Source organism: Stenella coeruleoalba (genome assembly GCF_951394435.1).
Source record: "Stenella coeruleoalba genome assembly, chromosome: 4".
NCBI lineage: Eukaryota > Metazoa > Chordata > Mammalia > Artiodactyla > Delphinidae > Stenella > Stenella coeruleoalba.
The window spans coordinates 103780692-103803339 of record NC_137149.1 but is presented as its reverse complement, the minus strand read 5'-3'; the positions used below and the strand labels follow the sequence as shown (position 1 = coordinate 103803339).

The window sequence follows — 22648 nt, the reverse complement described above, 5'->3', positions numbered from 1 at the left end:
CTGAAACTAACAAAATATTGTAAAACAACTGTACTTCAATAAAAAAAGAAGAGAGATGTTATGAGGGAGGAAAAGTTGACTTTCAAGGACCACAAAGTCAAGCTATATAAGACACAAAAAGAGTCTTTTGAACTTGGTTATATAAGAGTAACCAGTAACTTATGACAGTTCCACAACAGAAGGAATTCTGACATCAGTAGATTAAGGAGAAAATGGGAGAAAGGATGGGATCCTTACTGAAAGAATGGGATGACGATGATGATGGTGGTAGTGGTGGCGGTGGTGTTAATCCACTCGTGCTGCCATGACAAATAGTACACACTGGGTGGCCTAAACAACGGAAATTTATTTTCTCACAGTCCTGGAGGCTGGAAGTCCAAGATCAAGGTGCCAACAGGTTTTATTTCTCCTGAGGCCTCTCTCCTTGGCTTGCAGATGGCCACATTTTCTCTATGTCCTCACAGGGCCTTTTTTTTTGTGCACATGCCCCTGGTGCCTCTTCCTTTTCTTGCAAGGACACTGTTCCTATTGGATTAGGGCCTCCAGTCTTATAACCTCATTTAACCTCAATTATCTCCTTAAAGGCCCGATCTCCAAATACAGTCACAATGGGTTTTAGGGCTTCAAGCTATAAATTATGAGAGGACACAACTCAGCTTAAAACTACGATGATGACGATGATGACAATAATGATCGCTGCTAACATTTATGGAGTGCTTACTGTATGCCAGGCATAGTACTAAACATTTCACATGTATTGTCATTTGATCCTCAAAGCAAGCCTATAAAGAACCATTATTTCTCTCATTTTATCATTTGAAAAGCTGAAGCAAAATCATACATCTACAAGTGGCAGAGCTGAAACTTGAATCCTGGTCTTTTAGCTTAAGCCCATGTTTTCAAACACAATGCTATCTCTACTTTTTAAATAGCTGTAATGGAACGGAAACAAATAAGACAGAAGCCAGGTGAGAATATGAAGATGAGGAAGGTTTTTTGTTCTTTCGTTTGCTTTTCTCTTGTTTTTACTAGTCCAAAGCTAAGAATGGCTTGAACAAGATAATACGTTAAACAGGAAAAAGCTCAGAGAAAGGGAGAGGTTGAAGATTGATTCTACTGTTCCACTTTTAGCTTCTGCCCTGATCTTGATGAAAACTGAAAAATAAAAGTTACAACGCACAGCTATTGAAGTCATTCCCTCTACAAATAATTCTTAACTACTTATCATGTGACAGGCACTATATAAGAATCTTGTAACAGTGAGCAAAAACCAGAAACTGTCCTTGCCCTTATAGTACTTACGGTCTAGTGGGGGAGGCAGAACTAATTAAATAATCAGGAAGGATTATATAAAAATAAACTGAGATAAGTGCTATGAAAGAAAAGAACATACTTCTAAGAGAATATTTAATAAAGGAACCTGATCTAGATTGGAGGGGGTCAGGGAAGACTACTCTAAAAGAAAGTTACTACTGAGCTCAAAACAGAAGAACAAGTAGTATGTGCAATGGGGAAGGGGATGGGTAATATTCTGGGCACAAGGAAGAGCAAGGCAAATACCCTGTGGGATGTGTGGGAGGGCTATGGCATACCTGAGGAAATGAAAGAAGGTTAGTGTGGTTGGTGTTGAAATAACAAAGCGTAGAATGGTGGAAGATGAAGCTGGGGAGGCAGGCAGGGCCATGATAATGAATTGGGTCTTAATCTTAAAGGCTGTTGGAATATTTTAAGAGTAACACAGAGACACAAGATTAGATCTGCCTTAAAAAAAATCCCTCTGGCTCCACTGTAGAGACTAGACTAGGGGGAAAACAGAACGGATGCGGTTGATCTATTAAGAGACTACTGCAGACTCCCATGTTTCTGGCTTGCACAACTGGTTGTAACTGATGGGTGATGGTGCCATACACTCAGATTAGGGACACTGTACAGGGAAAGATTTTATGAGTTTGGTTTTGGATATGTTGAGTTTGAGGTGTCTCTCAGCTACTCAAATAGGGATGCTGAGTAAGCAGTTTATACACAGGTCTAGAACTCAGAGAAGAGGTCTAGATTGGAAATATAATTTGGGAACCACTGACATATATACGTAATTACTGAAGTACGATCATCGACTACTCTGCCTAAGATACAGCTAGTGTTATAGGATGGAAGATATAGGATAGAAAGTGATAAAAGACTGCCTAGGCCTAAATCTTGAAGATATACACAACAGTTAATTATCAGGGAGAGGAAGAAGATGAGCCTGCAAAGAAGGAAGAGCAAGAGAGGCAGGAGGAAAACCATGAGTACAGTATCACAGACACCAAAGGAAGAGAATTTCAAGGAGGAGGAGTTCAAAAGTACAAAATGCTGCTGATAGACACCAATTCACAGACTATCAGAGTTTAAAGGGAACTGAGACATCATCCAGTGCCCCATTAGTTCCCAAATTATGGAATTAGGATTCAGGTAATACACTAGTTAACTAGTAAAATCTAGATTAAACCCATAATTCCCAATACACAGGCCAATACTCTTTTCATACACTCATTTGCCTGATGACAATTACTTGCCTCAGCTTTTCCTTTTTAATTAAATCACCTCTACTACTTTAGTCTTTCACCAAACTTCTGGCTATTTTAATGCCATACTTCTGAAGGTTCTCCAAGTCCTTAAATCATAATCCATTCTAAGAGAAGCCTTCACTAAACCCTAAATTAGGCTGTTGATTGTTCTGGCTCTTGCAACCAGAAAATAAGTTGCCACCCCCAGCCACTCCCCACCCCCCCACCCCTACTAAAGCTGTTACGCATCAGTATCTCAGCACAGCATCCTACACTTCGTATTCAAAGGAAAGACTGCTTAACTGGGAAACAATTGGAAGAAAGACCTGGAACCTAACTCTTTGTCAAGTTGACATACTCAGTCATCCTCTCTTGCCCAGGTAAAATTCAAAGTTCAGCCCCACAGAGATAAAGGGAGGGAGAAATAAAGGAAGGAGAGGTGGAAGGACTGCAGGAAGATGGGACACAGTCTCTTTCCTCCCCTTTTATTCAGTGATTTTACATGACAGAGATAATTGAGGCAATTATTATGAGTACCATATAGCCAATTTTAAATTATCTTTTGAATGAAGGGAAACATATTCCATAGACAATCAATCCGACAGTGGATAATTCAAAACTCATTTGTTTTTGGAATATATTTCATTTTCAAAGTATCTTAACATCTGAATTTGGTTTATGACTGATAACCAGGAACCCATAATACTTTAAAATAAAGAACAATCCTGTCAAAACATATCTCAAGATGGGCTGGAAAGACTGTTGTAGTGTCTGTCCCAAACCCTGCTCCTCACTCCATGCTATTAAAGAATAGCATCACCTTTTAAACTGATGCATTGTCTCAACGCAGCTGCTGGGTTTTTTGGTTTCTGTTTACATTTATAGATGCCCTAGTTGTTTCACACTGTCAATACCAGTCTCTGAAGTAGATGGTTAATCAATTTTTTTAATTTAAGAGGCTTCCTTCCTAAACGTATACAGGATTAGAATGAATGAAGACTTTTTGTGTATCCATGAAAGCCTTAGAATATATGACAATGCTAATAAGTTTTGGAAATAGATACTTGATTCTGTAACGCAGGATTCCCACGTGGGTTAATCCTAATGCATCTAATTAGCGTAACTGATTATTATGGTACATCCTTTACACACCACCTCAGCATCAGTAGACTGGTTGACAAACCAGAAAGGTTCTGTTTTCCAACCCAGAAACACAGCACAGGATTCTGAGGTTTCCCGCTTCTTCACACCTCCCCTTCTCTATCCATTGCATATAATAAGTTTTCCTGAGATCAAAGCTGTCCCAATTTACTCTTTCTTGCCCTAGGCTAGGTGCGGGTACAGGTATGCAGTGGCTAGTGGCCAGAAAAATGACGTAAGGAGAGAAGGAAGTTGTGGCAACACCTTACAACAACTTCCAAAGACATTATTATTATATAATGGCTAAGTTCTGTAGTACTTTTGGGCTTGAATTTAAAAGTACTTTAAAAGTTAACTACATTTTGGAGGCCAAGGATTACATAAATATATTTATTAAGACTTTACTTGATCTCAATTATATTTGTAATCTAAAAAAACCAAGCTCATAGATACAGAGAACAGACTGGCTGCCCAGGGTGGCAGGGGGGGAACAATGGGCAAAATGGGTGAAGAGAGTCAACATATACAAACTTCCAGTTATAAAATAAATAAGTCCCAGGGATCTAATTCACAGCATGGTGACTATAGCTAATAATAATACTGTACGGCATATTTGAAAGTTCCAGAGAGAGTAAATCTTAAAATTTTTCATCACAAGAAAAAAACTCTGTAACTATGTATGGTGACAGATGTTCACTAGACTTATTGTGGTGATCATTTTGCAGTACATACAGATATCAAATCATTATGTTTTACACCTGAAATCTCAATTATTTATACACACACACACACACTTTACTTTATGCAAGGCAAATAAATAGGAGACAAAAAATAAATCAGACAAGGTTCCTGCCCTGGAAGGACCTCTCAAGTTTAACAATCACCACCATCATTTTAACATCTATAGGACAGTAGGTTCTGATTTCCTAACCAATATCTCACAGATATCTTGAATATCAGCCCATCAACAACCCTCTTCCTAATTTTATAAATGTTAGTGATGCACATTTAACTCATATTTAGCTAATGGTTTATTTTGGTGAGAGATGAATGGTGTCCTTCATCTCTCTTTGTCATACATGCACAAACATAGTAGTTCTCCAGCTCATATGTCTATAGTCTATTCTCTTAATTCCCTTGCCCTTAATGCTACTGCACTTCACACACATTCATTTCTCTAAATTGTCGAAGTCACTTAGTAGTTTAATTTAGTTATTCACACAATTTGGAATGGCCTGAATATGTAATGAGAGTACTGAGAGGCAAGTAAAAGACATTTCTTTTTCCCTAAAAGGGGAAAAATCAATTGAGAACAATTGAGAATATAAGTAAAAAGCCACTTAATCCAAGTTTTTAGAGAAATAAGAAAGGATCAACTCACAATCTTTTAAATTTAAAACACATAAATAACTTTTTTTCAAGAAATAACTTTTTAAAAATAAATTTTACAGATATTAAAAAAAATTAATTCCATATTACAATCAATTAAAAAGTCAGGATTAAGAAAGATAGAGATACAAATAAATTTTGAAATAAAAGCAAGAGAAAGGGAAGGAAAGACACGAAGAAAATTAAGAGAACTTTGACCTTTGGACTTTCCAAAGCAAATATCTGCTATGAGAGTCTTCCCCTGCACCAGGAATACAAAGCTAACAGGAAAGAAGTCACTATTGCTGCTGTTTACAAATTTAATTCAAAACACAGGAAAAAATGCCCTAACCATGGAAAGAAAGACAAACACTAGTTGTTTCTGCAGCAAAGACTATATGTACATAAATAGGCAGGAAATTCCTACTCTTTTTATCACCTTTTAAATAACTAGTTTCTTTTCTTTTTGACCAAGGTGAAAGATAGAAATGAATTTCTTTAGACATATGCATCAGCAATGATTAATTCCTAGAATTATGAAGCTCAGGGAGTCAGTAACTGTTAATATATGTATTTTATCAACTTTCTCTTTCACTCAAAGATAAAATCTTTCTTCAGAGTAATTTGTTCTTTGTGGAACCCTGTACCTCTAGCCATTACAGGAAGCTCAGGTTCAGTCTCTACCTTATCTGGTAACCAGACTCAAGTAATTCATGCAGACTCCCAAAGGGCCTATCTACAGTATTCCATATATAATAATCTTTCTTTATTTTCAAATACAAACAAAGCTATTGTTACAATGGCTACCAAGTTGGGGTTTTTAAAATATAAATAAATAATCTCAATACTAAGATAAAAAAGACATTTATACTAATTAAAGCATTCATGAGAGCAACAGCAGAACTTCTTGGCTAAATTCCGAACTAAGTTTGGTTCTACTTAATCTTATCATACAGAATGCACCTTGTAATTATGAGTAATTAGCACCTTATTCATAAAGGTTTCCTGTCCAACCATCTCAGAAGGGATTCCCTAAGTTTCCAATACAGTTGCTATCTCTAATAGTCAGCATACCATGAGAAGCTTCTGAAGAGAGAACAAAACACTGAGACAGCGCAACTCTGAATATTATGGATAAAAACCAAAATGGGCTGTTATCAAAGTTCAAGAGTAAATTCTTCTCTGAAGGTTTAAAACAAACAAACAAACAAACAACAATGAAAACCTTAGTAACAGAGATTGCCTCAGGGTAAGGTAGACCTGTTTTTTGTATGTCTGAATTATTTTTAAACTGTGTGTGTGTGTGTGTGCATACACACACACACATCACAATGAAAGCCAGTATAACATAATGGATTTCTGGATCCAGAATGCCTCAGTTCAAATCCCAACTCAGCCACTTTCTAGCTATGTGATCACTTAATAACTATGTGACAATGGACGTGTTTCTTACTTCTCTGTAACCAGTTTCCTCATCTGTCAATGGTGATAATAATAGTTCCCCTCACTGGGTTGAGAAGAATCAAAGAGTTAATAGATATAGAGTCTGGCGCACAGTAGGCACTATGTAAATATTAGATATCATTATGTTAATTTTTAACTTTCTGAGTTAATTTTAGATTTACAGAAAGTTGCAAAAATAGTACAGGTATCCTTATCGCCATCACTTCCCTTCCCCTAATGTTAACATCTTATATTACCATAGCACAATTATCAAGAACAGGAAATGAACATTGGTACAATATTGTTAACCAAATGACAGACTTTATTTATATTTCATCAATTTTTTTCCACTAACATTTTTTTTCTAAGATCCTATCCAGGACCCATATTGTATTCCTACTTAGTCTCCAAATGTGAGAGTTTTTCCTTGCAGACACAAACTTAACCAAATGATCAAATAAATATCACTAGTCATAACACATATCAACAATATAAGTTCCTTGATATGACACACTAAAAAGGACATAACAGCATTTGGTTGTTTTCTTGCCAAAAATGCATAACCTCATTCCAATCATGAGAAAACATAAGTTAAGCCAAAATTGAGGCACATTCTACAAAATAACTGATCAGTACTCTTCAAAAGTATCACTGTCATTTTTTAACTTTTTAAAAATTAAGAGTAAATTATATTTTTAATGAATATCTGTAAACCATGATAACATCTCAAAATTTGGCTAACTTTAATTCTAATTTACAGGTAGTTCCCCACTTATCAATGGAACCTAATTCAAAAGTTCATTTGAAGAACCATTATTTTCCACCAAGATGGTTTTTTTCATGACAGAGCCTATATTTCAAGTTCATTATGAGGTAACTCTATCTTAGCAGGCTAGCCTAGAAATCTAACTAACCTAACATATATTATTTTTCTAGAGAGAAAGGTATTATGGGTCTCAACTAGAGATGTCAGGAATACATCTCTTTCTCTTATTTACTCTGTCCCCAACCTGACGAGCAACAGGAACTCTGCCTCTTTGCTGGTCTATCTAAACACACGCAACACCCCATTACTCTGCTGCTGTCAAACAATAATGCTGGTTCTTGGTAATTCCCAGGACGGCTCCCCTTTTACTCTAGAACTACTTCTCTTTTCCCTTTCCCAAACTCTTGGATTCCTGGTAATTTGAGACCTATTTCTGGAGCCTTCAGTTTTGGCAATATGTTCATATGCCTCTTTTCTCAGGCTTCCCAGACTCAGCTCTGGACTCTGCACATTCTTCAGATTTTGAGAAGACTCCACAGGTGTAAGTAAAAGTCTCCCTCCACTAGTTTAACTCTTACAGAACTCCATCTACTAGCGGGGCTGATCCTTGGCATCCTTCCAAATACGTAAATTCAAACTGAGAGGGTTCCAGAAGGGACCTGGGATGAGGAGAGGTAGCAACTAGTACTCTAGAAAGGATTTAGAATATAGGCTAGAGAAAAAATGTTAGTGGAATGGAGGAATGAGAATAAGGGAGCGGCACTGCAATAATTAGTGCTAATGTCCTAAAGTAGCTTCCTTGCCTCGTACTCTGCCCCTCCCTGTTTTCCCTGGAAGAATCTAAGGCCTTCATCTGGTATAAATTCCCAGGGACAGGGACTGCTGGCTGTCTAGTGCACTGAAATCAACTACTGCCTCTGACCAGACTGTCTGTCCATCTCAGCTAATTGTACAAAAGAATACAGTCTTCTTCCCTTTTTCTCTCTCCCTGGAATAAGCAAAGTATTCTAATGGTTGTGACTACTAGTCATGACGGGGAAATAGAGTATAAACGTGACTAACAAAGGGCAAGTTTTAAGTCACAATAACCATTCTCCTGGTAGTCAATGAAATATAAATTAAATGGGGCTCTACACTTTCTCAAGCTTTTCTGATTGATTTCTCTCACCAAAAACCTCAGATTCTGTTTATCCCAAATTGTTCTGTACTTGGTCCTCTACTTCAATATTCTGAGCTTTCTATTTTCCGGGGAGGTTTGGGTCTGGAATTATACAAACCCCTGAGGTTCTCTTTCACTCCCCTGTTTCATCACAGAAGAAGGGAACTCAGGTAGGCTTTTTCATTGCTCTTGTCCTCTGACTCTAGTACTTATTAAATGTATTAAAGGTCATTTGACTTGGGGAAGAGTTACATAATCTTGTGAAGCCTCATTTTCTTCATCTTTAAAAAGAAGATACCAGTGCTCTTTCCTACAGAATTATTGTAAAGACTAGTGAGACACTACGTACAAGACCTGGCACATGGCAGGTATCCAACAAATGATCGCAAATATTATGGTCTCCATCACCCATCCTGCTACCACCAACTGGCACAGATGCAAGGTGAGAAGTAGGAGACCAGAGCTGAGGAGTAAGCCATGTTTCCCTGACCCCACCTCTTACTGATCAGCTACCCACACATTAAAATTAAAACACTAAGGGGTGTCTTCAAGATGGCGGAGGAGTAAGATGTGGAGATCACCTTCGTCCCCACAAATACATCAAAAATACATCTACGTGTGGAACAACTCTTAACAGAACACCTACTGAACGCTGGCAGAAGACCTCAGACATCCCCAAAGGCAAGAAACTCCCCACATACCTGGGTAGGGCAAGAGAAACAAGAATAAACAGAGACAAAAGGATAGGGACGGGACCTGCACCAGTGGGAGGGAGCTGTGAAGCAGGAAAAGTTTCCACACACTAGGAAGCCCCTTCGCGGGCGGAGACTGCGGGTGCCGGAGGGGGAAAGAAGCTTCAGAGCCATGGAGGAGAGCGCAGCAACAGGGGTGCGGAGGGCAAAGCAGAGAGATTCCCGCACAGAGGATCGGTGATGACCAGCACTCACCAGCCCGAGAGGCTCGTCTGCTCACCCGCCGGGGTGGGCGGGGGCTGGGAGCTGAGGCTCGGGCTTTGGAGATCAGACCCCAGGGAGAGGACTGGGGTTGGCTGCATGAAGACAGCCTGAAGGGGGCTACTGCACCACAGCTAGCCAGGAGGGAGTCCGGGAAAAAGTCTGGAACTGCTGAAAAGGCAAGAGACCACTGTTTCGGGGTGCAGGAGGAGAGGGGATTCCTTCCCAGTGTGCCCGTAGAAGGCAGAGCACCACCTAAGCCAGCTCCAGAGACGGGTACAAGCCGCAGCTATCAACTCGGACCCCAGAGACAGGCATGAAACGTTAATGTTGCTGCTGCTGCCACCAAGAAGTCTGTGTGCAAGCACAGCTCACTACCCACACCCCACCCCGGGAGCCTGTGCAGCCACACCACTGCCAGGGTCCCGAGATCCAGGGACAACTTCCCCGGGAGAACACACAGCATGCCTCAGGCTGGTGCAACGTCACGCCAGCATCTGCCACCACAGGCTCACCCCACATTCCAATTATGACTACCAGACCCCTCCCTCTCCCCAGCCTGAGAAAGCAAGAGAGGCTTAATCAGCCTCTGTTTTAACCCCCTCCTGTCTGGGTGGGGAACAGACGCCCTCAGGCAACCTACAGGCAGACTCGGGGCCAAATCCAAAGCTGAGCCCCTGGGAGCTGTGCGAACAAAGAAGAGAAAGGGAAATCTCTCCCAGCAGCCTCAGGAGCAGTAGATTAAATCCCCACAAGCAACCTGATGAACCCTGCATCTGTGGAATACCTGAACAGACAACAAATGTTCTCAAAATTGAGGTGGTGGACTTTGGGATCAACTGTGGACTTGGGGGTTTGATGTCTGCAATTGATCTGTTTCTGATTTTTATGTCTAGCTTAGTTTTTAGTGCTTGTGATCATTGGTGGATTTGTTTATTGGTTTGGTTGCTCTCTTTTATTTATTTATTTTTATTATTTTTTATTTTATCATTTTTGAATTCTTTTACTTTGTTTTATTTGCTTTCTTTTTTTTTCTCCCTTTTCTTCTGAGCCATGTGGCTGACAGGGTCTTGGTGCTCCAGCCGGGTGTCAGGCCTGAGCCTCCGTGGTAGGAGAAACAAGTCCAGGATATTGGACCACCAGAGACCTCCCAGCTCCACGTAATATCAATTGGCAAGGGTTCTCCCAGAGATCTCCGTCTCAACACTAAGACTCAGCTCCACCCAATGGCCAGCAAGCTCTAGTGCTGGATGCCCCATGCCAAACAAGTGGCAAGACAGGAACACAATGCCACTCATTAGCAGAGAGTTTGCCTAAAATCGTACAAAGTTCACAGACACCCCAAACGGATGCAGCCCTACCCACAAGAAAGACAAGATCCAGTCCCACCCACCAGAACACAGGCATCAGTCCCATTCACCAGGAAGCCTACACAACCCACTGAACCAAACTCACCAGTGGGGGCAGACACCAAAAACAACAGGAACTACGAACCTGTAGCCTGTGAAAAGGAGACCCCAAACACAGTAAGTTAAACAAAATGAGAAGACAGAGAAATATGCAGCAGATGAAGGAACAAGGTAAAAATCTACCAGACCAAACAGATAAAGAGGAAATAGGCAGTGGACCTGAATAAGAATTCAGAATAATGATAGTAAAGATGATCCAAAATCTTAGAAATAGAATGGAGAAAATACAAGAAACATTTAACAAGGACTTAGAAGAACTAAAGAGAAAACAATGATGAACAACACAATAAATGAAATTAAAAATTCTCTAGAAGGAATTAATAGCAGAATAACTGAGGCAGAAGAATGGATAAGTGACCTGGAAGACACAACAGTGGAAATAACTGCTGCAGAGCAGAATAAAGAATAAAAAGAATTGAGGACAGACTCAGAGACCTCTGGGACAACATTAAACACACCAACATTCGAATTATACGGGTCCCAGAAGAAGAAGAGGAAAGTAAGGATCTGAGAAAATATTTGAAGAGATTATAGTTGAAAACTTCCCTAACATGGGAAAGGAAATACACAGTCAAGTTCAGGAGGCACAGAGAATCCCATACAGGATAAATTCAAGGAGAAACATGCCAAGACACATATTACTCAAACTATCAAGAATTAAATACAAAGAAAAGATATTAAAAGCAGCAAGGGAAAAACAACAAATAACATACAAGGGAATCCGCATAAGGTTAACAGCTGATCTTTCAGCAGAAACTCTGTAAGCCAGAAGGGAGTGGCAGGACATATTTAAAGTGATGAAAGGGAAAAACCGACAACCAAGATTACTCTACCCAGCAAGGATCTCACTCAGATTCGACAGAGAAATTAAAACCTTTACAGGCAAGCAAAAGTTAAGAGAATTCATCACCACCAAACCAGCTTTACGACAAATGCTAAAGGAACTTCTCTAGGCAGGAAACACAAGAGAAGGAAGAGACTTACAAAAGCAAACCAAAAACAATTAAGAAAATGGAAATAGGAACATACATATCAATAATTACCTTAAATGTAAATAGATTAAATGCTCCAACCAAAAGACATAGACTGGCTGAATGGATACAAAAACAAGACCCATATATATGCTGTCCACAAGAGACCCACTTTAGACCTAGGGACACATACAGACTGAGGGTGAGGGGATGGGAAAAGATATTCCATGCAAATGGATATCAAAAGAGAGCTGGAGTAGCTCATATCAGACATAATTGACTTTAAAATAAACACTATTACAAGAGACAAAGAAGGACACTACATAAGGATCAAAGGATCAATCCAAGAAGAAAATATAACAATTGTAAATATTTATGCACCCAACATAGGAGCACCTTAATACATAAGGCAAATAGTAACAGCCATAAAAGGGGAAACCAACAGTAACACAATCATAGTAGGGGACTTTAACACCCCACTTTCACCAATGGACAGACCATCCAAAATGAAAATAAGTAAGGAAACACAAGCTTTAAATGACACATTAGACAAAATGGGCTTAACTGATATTTATAGGACATTCCATCCAAAAACAACAGAATACACTTTCTTCTCAAGTGCTCATGAAACATTCTCCAGGATAGATCGTATCTTGGGTCGTAAATCAAGCCTTGGTAAATTTAAGAAAATTGAAATCGTATCAAGAATTTTTTCCGACCACAATGCTATGAGACTAGATATAAATTACAGGAAAAAAACTGTAAAAAATACAAACACATGGTGACTAAACAGTACACTATTAAATAACCAAGAGATTACTGAAGAAATCAAAGAGGAAATCAAAAAATACTGAGAAACAAATGGCAATGAAAACATGACAACCCAAACCCTATGGGATGCAACAAAAGCAGTTCTAAGAGGGAAGTTTATAGCAGTACAATTCTACCTCAAGAAACAAGAAACATCTCAAATAAACAACCTAACCTTACACATAAAGCAAACAGAGAAAGAAGAACAAAAAAACCCCAAGTTAGCAGAAGGAAAGAAATCATAAAGATCAGATCAGAAATAAATGAAAAAGAAATGAAGGAAACAATAGCAAAGACCAATAAAACTAAAAGCTGATTCTTTGAGAAGATAAACAAAATTGATAATCCATTAGCCAGACTCATCAAGAAAAAAAGGGAAGAGACTCAAATCAACAGAATTAGAAATGAAAATGGAGAAGTAACAACTGACACTGCATAAATACAAAGGATCATGAGAGATTACTATAAGCAACTATATGCCAATAAAATAGACAACCTGGAAGAAATGGACGATTTCTTAGAAAAGCACAACATTCCAAGACTGAACCAGGAAGAAATAGAAAATATGAACAGACCAATCACAAGCACTGATATTGAAAGTGTGATTAAAAATCTTCCAACAGGGCTCCCCTGGTGGCGCAGTGGTTGAGAGTCCACCTGCCAATGCAGGGGACATGGGTTCGTGCCCCGGTCCGGGAAGATCCCACATGCCGCGGAGCAGCTGGGCCCGTGAGCCATGGCCGCTGAGCCTGTGCTCCGCAACGGGAGAGGCCACAACAGTGAGAGGCCCGCATACCGCAAAAAAAAAAAAAAAAAAAAAAAAATCTTCCAACAAACAAACGCCCAGGACCAGATGGCTTCACAGGTGAATTCCATTTAGAGAAGTGCTAACACCTATCCTTCTCAAACTCTTCCAAAATAGAACAGAGGGAGGAATACTCCCAAACTTATTCTACAAAGCCACCATCACCCTAATACCAAAACCAGACAAAGATGTCACAAAAATAGAAAACTACAGGCCAATATCACTAATGAACATAGATGCAAAAATCCTCAACAAAATACTAGCAAACAGAATCCAACAGCACATTAAAAGGATCATACACCATGATTAAGTGGGGTTTATCCCAGGAATGCAAGGATTCCTCAGTATATGCAAATCAATCAATGTGATACACCATATTATCAAATTGAAAGATAAAGACTATATGATCTACTCAATAGATGCAGAGAAAGCTTTCAACAAAATTCAACACCCATTTATGATGAAAACGCTTCAGAAAGTAGGCATAAAGCGAAACTACCTCAACATAATAAAGGCCATATATGACAAACCCACAGCCAACATCATTCTCAATGGTGAAAAACTGAAACCATTTCCTCTAAGATCAGGAACAAGACAAGGTTGCCCACTCTCACCACTATTATTCAACATAGTTTTGGAAGCTTTAGCCATGGCAATTAGAGAAGAAAAAGAAATAAAAGGAATCCAATTTGGAAAAGAAGAAGGAAAACTGTCACTGCTTGCAGATGCCATGATACTATACATAGAGAATCCTAAAGACGTTGCCAGAAAACTACTAGAGCTAATCAATGAATATGGTAAAGTAGCAGGATACAAAATTAATGCACAGAAATCTCCTGCATTCCTGTACACTAAAGATGAAAAATCTGAAAGAGAAGTTAAGGAAATACTCCCACTTACCACTGCAGCAAAAAGAATAAAATGCCTACGAATAAACCTACCTAAGGAGACAAAAGACCTGTATGCAGAAAACTATAAGACACTGATGAAAGAAATTAAAGATGATACAAACAGATGGAAAGATATACCATGCTCTTGGATTGGAAGAATCAATATTGTGACAATGACTAAAGTACCCAAAGTAATCTACAGATTCAATGTAATCCCTATCAAAATACCAATGGCATTCTTCAAAGAAGTAGAACAAAAAATTTCACAATTTGTATGGAAACACAAAAGACCCCGAATAGCCAAAGCAAACTTGAGGAAAAAAAACAGAGCTGGAGGAATCAGGTTCCCAGATTTCAGACTATACTACAAAGCTACAGTAATTAAGACAGTATGGTACTGGCACAAAAACAGAAATATAGATCAATGAAACAGGATAGAAAGCCCAGAGGTAAACCCACGCACGTATGGTCAGCTTATCTTTGATAAAGGAGGCAAGAATATACAATGGAGAAAAGACAGCCTCTTCAATAAGTGGTGCTGGGAAAACTGGACAGTTAAATGTAAAAGAATGAAATTAGAGCACTTCCTAACACCATATACAAAAATAAACTCAAAATGGATTAAAGACCTAAATGTAAGGCCAGACACTATAAAATTCTTAGAGGAAACATAAGCAGAGCACTGGATGACAAATCACAGCAAGATCCTTTTTGACCCACCTCCTAGAGAAATGGAAATAAAAACATAAATAAACAAATGGGACCTAATGAAACTTCAAAGCTTTTGCACAGCAAAGGAGACCACAAACAAGACAAAAAGACAACCCTCAGAATGGGAGAAAATATTTGCAAATGAAGCAACTGACAAAGGATTAATCTCCAAAATATACAAGCAGCTCATGCCGCTCAATGTCAAAAAAACAAATAACCCAATCCAAAAATGGGCAGAAGACCTAAATAGACATTTCTCCAAAGAAGATATACAGATGGCCAACAAACACATGAAAGGATTCTCAACATCACTAATCATTAGAGAAATGCAAATTAAAACTACAATGAGATGTCACCTCACAATGGTCAGAATGGCCATCATCAAAAAATCTACAAACAATAAATGCTGGAGAGGGGGTGGAGAAAAGGGAACCCTCTTGCACTGTTGGTGGGAATGTGAATTTATATAGCCACTATGGAAAACAATATGGACCGTCCTTAAGAAACTAAAAATAGAACTACCATATGACCTAGCAATCCCACTACTGGGCATATACCCTGAGAAAACCATAATTCAAGAAGAGACATGTACCATAATGTTCATTGCAGCACTATTTACAATACCCAGGTCATGGAAGCAACCTAAGTGTCTACCGACTGATGAATGGATAAAGAAGATGTTGCACATATATACAATGGAATATTACTCAGCTATAAAAAAGAAATGCAATTGAGTTATTTGTAGTGAGGTGGATGGACCTAGGGTCTGTCATACAGAGTGAAGTAAGTCGGAAAGAGAAAAACAAATACTGTATGCTAACACATATATATGGAATCTAAAAAAAAATGGTTCTGATGAACGTAGGGGCAGGACAGGAATAAAGACGCACACATAAAGAATGGACTTTAGGACATGGGGAGGGGGAAAGTTAAGCTGGGACAAAGTGAGAGAGTAGCACTGATATGTATACACTACCAAATGTAATATAGAAAGCTAGTGGGAAGCAGCTGCATAGCACAGGGAGATTAGCTCTGTGCTTCATGACCACCTAGAGGGGTGGGATAGGGAGAGTGGGAGGGAGGTGCAAGAGGTAGGGGATATGGGGATATATGTATACATATAGCTGACTCACTTTGTTATACAGCAGAAACTAACACAACATTGTAAAGCAATTATACTCCAATAAAGATGTTAAAAAATAAGTAAGTTAAGTTAAAGACTAGAGAAGCAAGAAACATGGAAAGTAAGCTAGATTATGTGTGCTCCTAAGGTGAAACCAATAACCAGGAAAGTCTTAGAAACAGGAAAAAGACAAGAACATTTTTGTTGGCTTTTTATTAAAAACGGAAATAGCATTCAGCATAATCTATAAAATAAAAATAATACATAGCCTATCTAAATATTTTAAAGAGTTGTTCTTGTTTTGAATCCAAAAGACATTCATTTATTGTAAGTATCAAGGTAATATAAGAAATAAAATTTTGTAACAAAAGAGTCCTTCCAGTTCCTTTTTTCACATTCCTGACTGTATCTCCTATTTAAAACATTACATTTAGTTAAAGTTCATATTGTCAAACCATGTGTACTGAAATGCTCGTTATAAACCATCATTTATCCTATTTTTTAAAAAATACAAATAAATCCAATGCAACTTCATACCTTACATCCATAGTGCCTCTAACATTCACATGCAGTACTCATCTCTCCAGACAAGATCCTTTTGTGCATTACCCTCTTTGCAACTAGCCCTGAAATACTATCTGCCAGATCTATTTTTCCCTCTCCTTCAGCTTCTCTGAGTAGTAGAAAAAATAGAGTAATGATAAGGGAGGCTACTGCAAAATTTTCCTTCCTCTTATTGAATTAAGCTTCTTTCAATTCGTTGTTTGTAAAGTTGCTCATTGCTAATCTCTCACATGTTTCTATCACCTAACAATAAGCATGTTGTTTCCCAACTTGGAAAATTAACATGAACATCTACATTGACCTGGCAGTTGTAGATTGCAGTCATTTTCCAGGCAGGCAGTTTAAGGCCATGCACAGAGCTGCCTTTGTTGTGAGAAAAATGATTTCTTTGAAGTTTTTGGTGATGTTGAAGCTGCTTTATACAACCCACTGCTACTGGCTCAGATACATGCAAAGAGCGGCAAACATTCTGTGAGGAGTACAGAGGACATGGAAAAGAGGGTTAATCTGTTCAGTGAGATAACAGAACTTGACTAATTTTAACACATGAGGTCTTAAAATTTTACCTAAAATTCTAGAGGAAAGTAATTCATTTTCAAACCCAGTTTTTTTTTTCTTCTGAATTACTGTGAAAACGAATCAAGTAGCTTCTCTTTGACACTTGTTAATTATACTCTAATAAAATCAACTTGGTAAAAAGTAATATTCCAAGGCAAGTAAGTTTGGTTCTACATAAAACAAACAGGTTAAAAAAAGCAAAAAAAAAAAGCAAATATACAATAGCCAGGACATGGAAGCAACCTAAGTGTCCACCAACAGATGAATGGATAAAGAAGGTGTGGCACATGGGAGATCAGCTCCGTGCTTTGTGACCACCTAGAGGGGTGGGATAGGGAAAGTGGGAGGGAGATGCAAGAGGGAGGGGATATGGGGATATATGTATATGTATAACTGATTCACTTTGTTATAAAGCAGGAACTAACACAACATTGTAAAGCAATCATACCCCAATAAAGATGTTAAAAAAAAGATGTGGCACATATATACAATGGAATATTACTCGGCCATAAAAAGAAACATAATTGAGTTATTTGTAGTGAGGTGGATGGACCTAGAATCTGTCATACAGAGTGAAGTAAGTCAGAAAGACAAAAACAAATACCGTATGCTAACACATATATATGGAATCTAAAAAAAAAAAAAGGTTCTGATGAACCTAGGGGCAGGACAGGAATAAAGACGCAGATGTAGAGAAGAGACTTGAGGACACGGGGAGGGGGAAGGGTAAGCTGGGACAAAGTGAGAGAGTAGCATTGCCATATATATACTACCAAATGTAAAATAGATAGCTAGTGGGAAGCAGTTGCATTGCACAGGGAGATCAGCTCGTGCTTTGTGACCATCTAGAGGGGTGGGATAGGGAGGGTGGGAAGGAGACGCAAAAGGGAGGGGATATGGGGATATATGTACACATATAGCTGACTCACTTTGTTATACAGCAGAAACTAACACAACATTGTAAAGCAATTATACTCCAATAATGATGTTAGAAAAAAAAAGCAAATAATGATTATTTGGTAACTTTCCTTCCAAAAAGGTAAAACATTAAGTTTCTTTTCAGAAGAAGAATGGTAAATTGAAATTGTAATCAACTTATTTCCCAGAAAATGAGTTATAGTTCAATAAATCACCTGTAGCTTAGCTGTTCCAGGAAACCCTCTCCTTTGCAATAAATTTAATTAAGATAATGGAAAGCCATTCAACTGCAGGAACAAGATACATAGCCTGTGTCTGACCAGCATGAAAAGGCATAGTTAAAAAGCAAAGTAAATTGAACTGTCAGTAACTTTCAAATTTTCAATCACTGAAAGCTAAAAGGTCATTTTTCTTCTTGTGTTCAGAGTACAGATAAACTGTCTCTCCTTTAACATCAGAAATTTGGTAGAATTCAGTAATCTTTGATGCAAGGTGTATCAGGTTCTGATTCCATTCCTTCTGTCATTCTGAAAAGGAGAGGAAAGGTAGATGGCTAGCAGTTGGTCAGTATGGTGATGGAGGCCCCTGAAAATTGGTTCTTCTTTTGTGCGTGCATTTGAGACTGCAATGTTTGGGGTAGCACATATCACGGATGTAGTCGCCCTAATGAAATGTGAGCTTTTGTACATCTCATTCTCAAATACCAGATTACATTATTGGGGTACAGCTTTTGAAAATGTCTTCTTATGTCAAAGTCCCAGAAAGAGATTAAGTATAGGCTCAGAAACATCCTTATTCAAAATTCACTGTCTCTGTGGAATGATTTCAAACAGCAATAAAATATGCACTATTCCATAGTGCCTTAATGATTTTTTTTATTGTTTATACAATTTTTTCCCAAAAATTTTTTTGGAAAAAATACAGCCTTGCCCAGTGCCTAATAACTGCCTTGAATACAGTCTGTAGGATCTATCTGATTTCTGGGAAAAGTATTATAATAATGTTATAAGAAAATCACAGAAGTAGTATTCCACTAAGGGTTTCTGAAAAAATCCACTAGCAGCTCCTTATATGCCTTAATCCCTTTATAAAAGAGCATTCAGGTTTTGTACTACTATACTTTTAAGAGTTAAGAACTCTATGTCAATCTGTTCCATCTATTCATGATTTTAGGTGCCTATCACATGTGTGGCAACCTCTTCCCTAGGAGTGATAAGCTCAGAACGACAGGATCCTGTTATATTATACTGATTTATAATAAATGGGAACTGTTCCATTCCTAACCCATTTTTCACTAATTTAACTGGCAAAATAGTCTCAACTACTTTTCTCTGCAAGCAATATATTATTCAAAAACTTAGTGAATGGTGGGTCGGGAATTATCTTTAAATGCCTTGCACTAATCTCTTCCCGCTTGAAAACATTTTAAAATTCTACATTAATTGCATAATTGGGGATCATAACTAAAACTTCATATGAAATCACAGATTATAGAAATGTTAAGCTGGAAAGGGTTTTGGTGATTAATTATAAAAACTACATTCATTTCCTGGGATTCTCCTTTAAATTCAAGGGGAAACTTGTTTGAGTGGATGAACTTAGAATAGTCCAATTCCAGGAACAACCAAAAGATGGCAAACACTACTAAAAAGAGAGAGAATACAGTTTAATCTTTGTCCCGCTTAATCTAAAAGAAAGAGCAATGAGATAATGACTTAGTGAAGAGAGAAAGAACTAAAGGACTAGGAAGATTTAGAAAAGTTTCTAAAACAAACCAAAAAAAAAAAAAAAAGCACAGTATCTCTCCTTCTTTCCATACCCATCTTTATTTAAAATTTAGTATCAAGGTAGTAGAATATGCTAAATGAATAACTAGACATGTACTGTCCAATATGGTCATCTCTAAACACATGTGGCTACTAAGCATCTGAAATGTGGCTAGTCTAATTTTTTTTTTAACATCTTTATTGGGGTATATTTGCTTTACAACGGTGTGTTAGTTTCTGCTTTATAACAAAGTGAATCAGTTATACATATACATATGTTCCCATATCTCTTCCCTCTTGTGTCTCCCTCCCTCTCACCCTCCCTATCCCACCCCTCCAGGCGGTCACAAAGCACCGAGCCGATATCCCTCTGCCTTGCGGCTGCTTCCCACTAGCTATCTACCTTACGTTTAGTAGTGTATATATGTCCATGCCTCTCTCTCGTCCTGTCACAGCACACCCTTCCCCCTCCCCATATCCTCAAGTCCGTTCTCCAGTAGGTCTGTGTCTTTATTCCTGTCTTACCCCTAGGTTCTTCATGACATTTTTTTTCTTAAATTCCATATATATGTGTTAGTATATGGTATTTGTCTTTCTCTTTCTGACTTACTTCACTCTGTATGACAGACTCTAGGTCTATCGGCTAGTCTAATTTGAAGACGTAGTACTAAAAAAATTAAAATCTCTTAATGTTTTTATAATGATTACACTTTGAAATAACTTTTTCATGTTTCATAAAATATACTATTAAAATTAATTTTACCTGTTTCTTTTTACTTTTTAAATGTGGCTACTGGAGGTAATTCCCTGGTGGTCCAGTGGTTAGGACTCCGCAGTTCCACTGCAGGGAGCAAGGGTTTGATACCTGGTTGGAGAACAAGGATCCCACAAGCCGCGCAGCATGGCCAAAAAAATAAAAATAAAAAACGTTTAAAAATGTGGCTACTAGGGCTTCCCTGGTGGCGCAGTGGTTGAGAGTCCGCCTGCCGATGCAGGGGACACGGGTTCATGCCCCGGTCCGGCAAGATCCCACATGCCGCGGAGCGGCTATGCCCGTGAGCCATGGCCGCTGAGCCTGCGTGTCCGGAGCCTGTGCTCCGCAACGGGAGAGGCCACAACATTGAGAGACCCGCGTACAGCCAAAAAAAAAAAAAAAAAATGTGGCTACTAGAATATTTAAAATTTAGTAGGTGGCCATTATATTTCTTCTGGATAAAGCTAGACAAGACAGTAAGTGCTCTAAAACCAGGAGAAGAAATCACTATATATTGAAGAAAACTTTATGAAGATATCAAAACTTAAAAGAAGGAAAGGATACAGGAAAGCTGAGGAAAGTGCTAAAGGAACCATAACATATGAATAGAAATTAATCCTCCTCATGTGATAATAGAAAGTATTTAGGTCAGAAGAAGTCATATTCTTAAAGACACACATCTACAGAACCAGTAGAAATTAGGCAGACTGCCTTCTACAATAGAACACTGTAAAACTTGAAAGACACAAAAATGAACTTGGTTGATTTTTTCACTGCTCTATTTTCAAATCTCAAAAGAGTGCCAGGCACGTAATAGACACCTAAAATAAATTTTTGTTCTATGAATGAATGAGCAATGAACTACTGTAGAATGGGGTGGTGCTTTCCAGTCGACGTTAAGGCAGGGACTCTGGGAGGGAGAGGCAGTAAAGAGGGAGAGAGTGTTAAGGAAAGAGAGAGCATCCATGTTAGCACCTGCCAGAGCCTAATTAGGCTTACTTTTTGTATGTTTCAAATAAAGAAGTAAAAAGGTTGAAGCACAAAACCACCTCCTGTCCCAACTCTGCATAATTTTGGATCTACAGATTACCTGAGAACTTGAAGTGAAGAAAAAATAATGGATAAGGATTTATGAAATCCAAGAACATATTCCTTTTATTGATACTTCACCAGTTTTCCTGTGAGAAAATCTGCCTTGAATCACATATGTTAAATGAATGAATGAATGAGAAAGAGAAATAATATCCAGCTACTTTGAGATTAATTAAAAGAAAGACAAAGAGCTTTTAAAGACTTGTAGTGTTTGATAAAATAATTTAAATGTAGGATATGTCTAAATAAATATATGATTTCAGAATAAAATGTAATCATAATTCTCAAAAAAGATGTTGAGTAATGTGAAATAATCATCTGAAAATAGTAAACTAGCTATGAACCCCAGATTATACCAACAAAACTAGGAAATAGGAAGAAATGTTTGAAAGAAAGTTACAGTGATTCTTCTCATCTTACAAAGGGAGGAACCAGAAGATTCTATTTATGGTTGATGCAAATTATTAAAAAAATTTTTAACCTGACTTTTTCTAAGATTACTAGCAAAACACAAAACAATGTATTTTGTTCAAATCACATAAGAAAATGTTAAAGAAAATATATTTAAAGTTAGAAAGAAATCAAAGAAAACTAATACAGAAAAGATATATGAAGGAAACATTTTAAAAAGCTTACAGATTACCAATTACACGGAAAATAATTAAATTCACCTATTAAAAGTTCCCTTTGGGGCTTCCCTGGTGGCGCAGTGGTTGAGAGTCCGCCTGCCAATGCAGGGGACACAGGTTCGTGCCCCGGTCCGGGAGAATCCCACATGCCACGGAGCGGCTGGGCCCGTGAGCCATGGCCGCTGAGCCTGCGCGTCCGGAGCCTGTGCTCCG

General features: G+C 38.2%; 1 protein-coding gene across 6 annotated transcripts in view; it reads right to left on the bottom strand.

Moving 5' to 3' along the window:
* Positions 1–22648, bottom strand: part of ART3 (ADP-ribosyltransferase 3 (inactive)) — a 161350-nt gene that overhangs the window by 65713 nt on the left and 72989 nt on the right. The window contains exon 1 of one of the 6 annotated variants that reach the window (XM_079919244.1): positions 16692–16758. The exons of the other annotated variants lie outside the window; for them this stretch is intronic. The gene's annotated coding sequence lies outside the window, so the exon portion shown is untranslated. Of the gene's footprint in view, positions 1–16691; positions 16759–22648 lie in introns of those variants that run through there. 6 annotated transcript variants of the gene reach the window in all.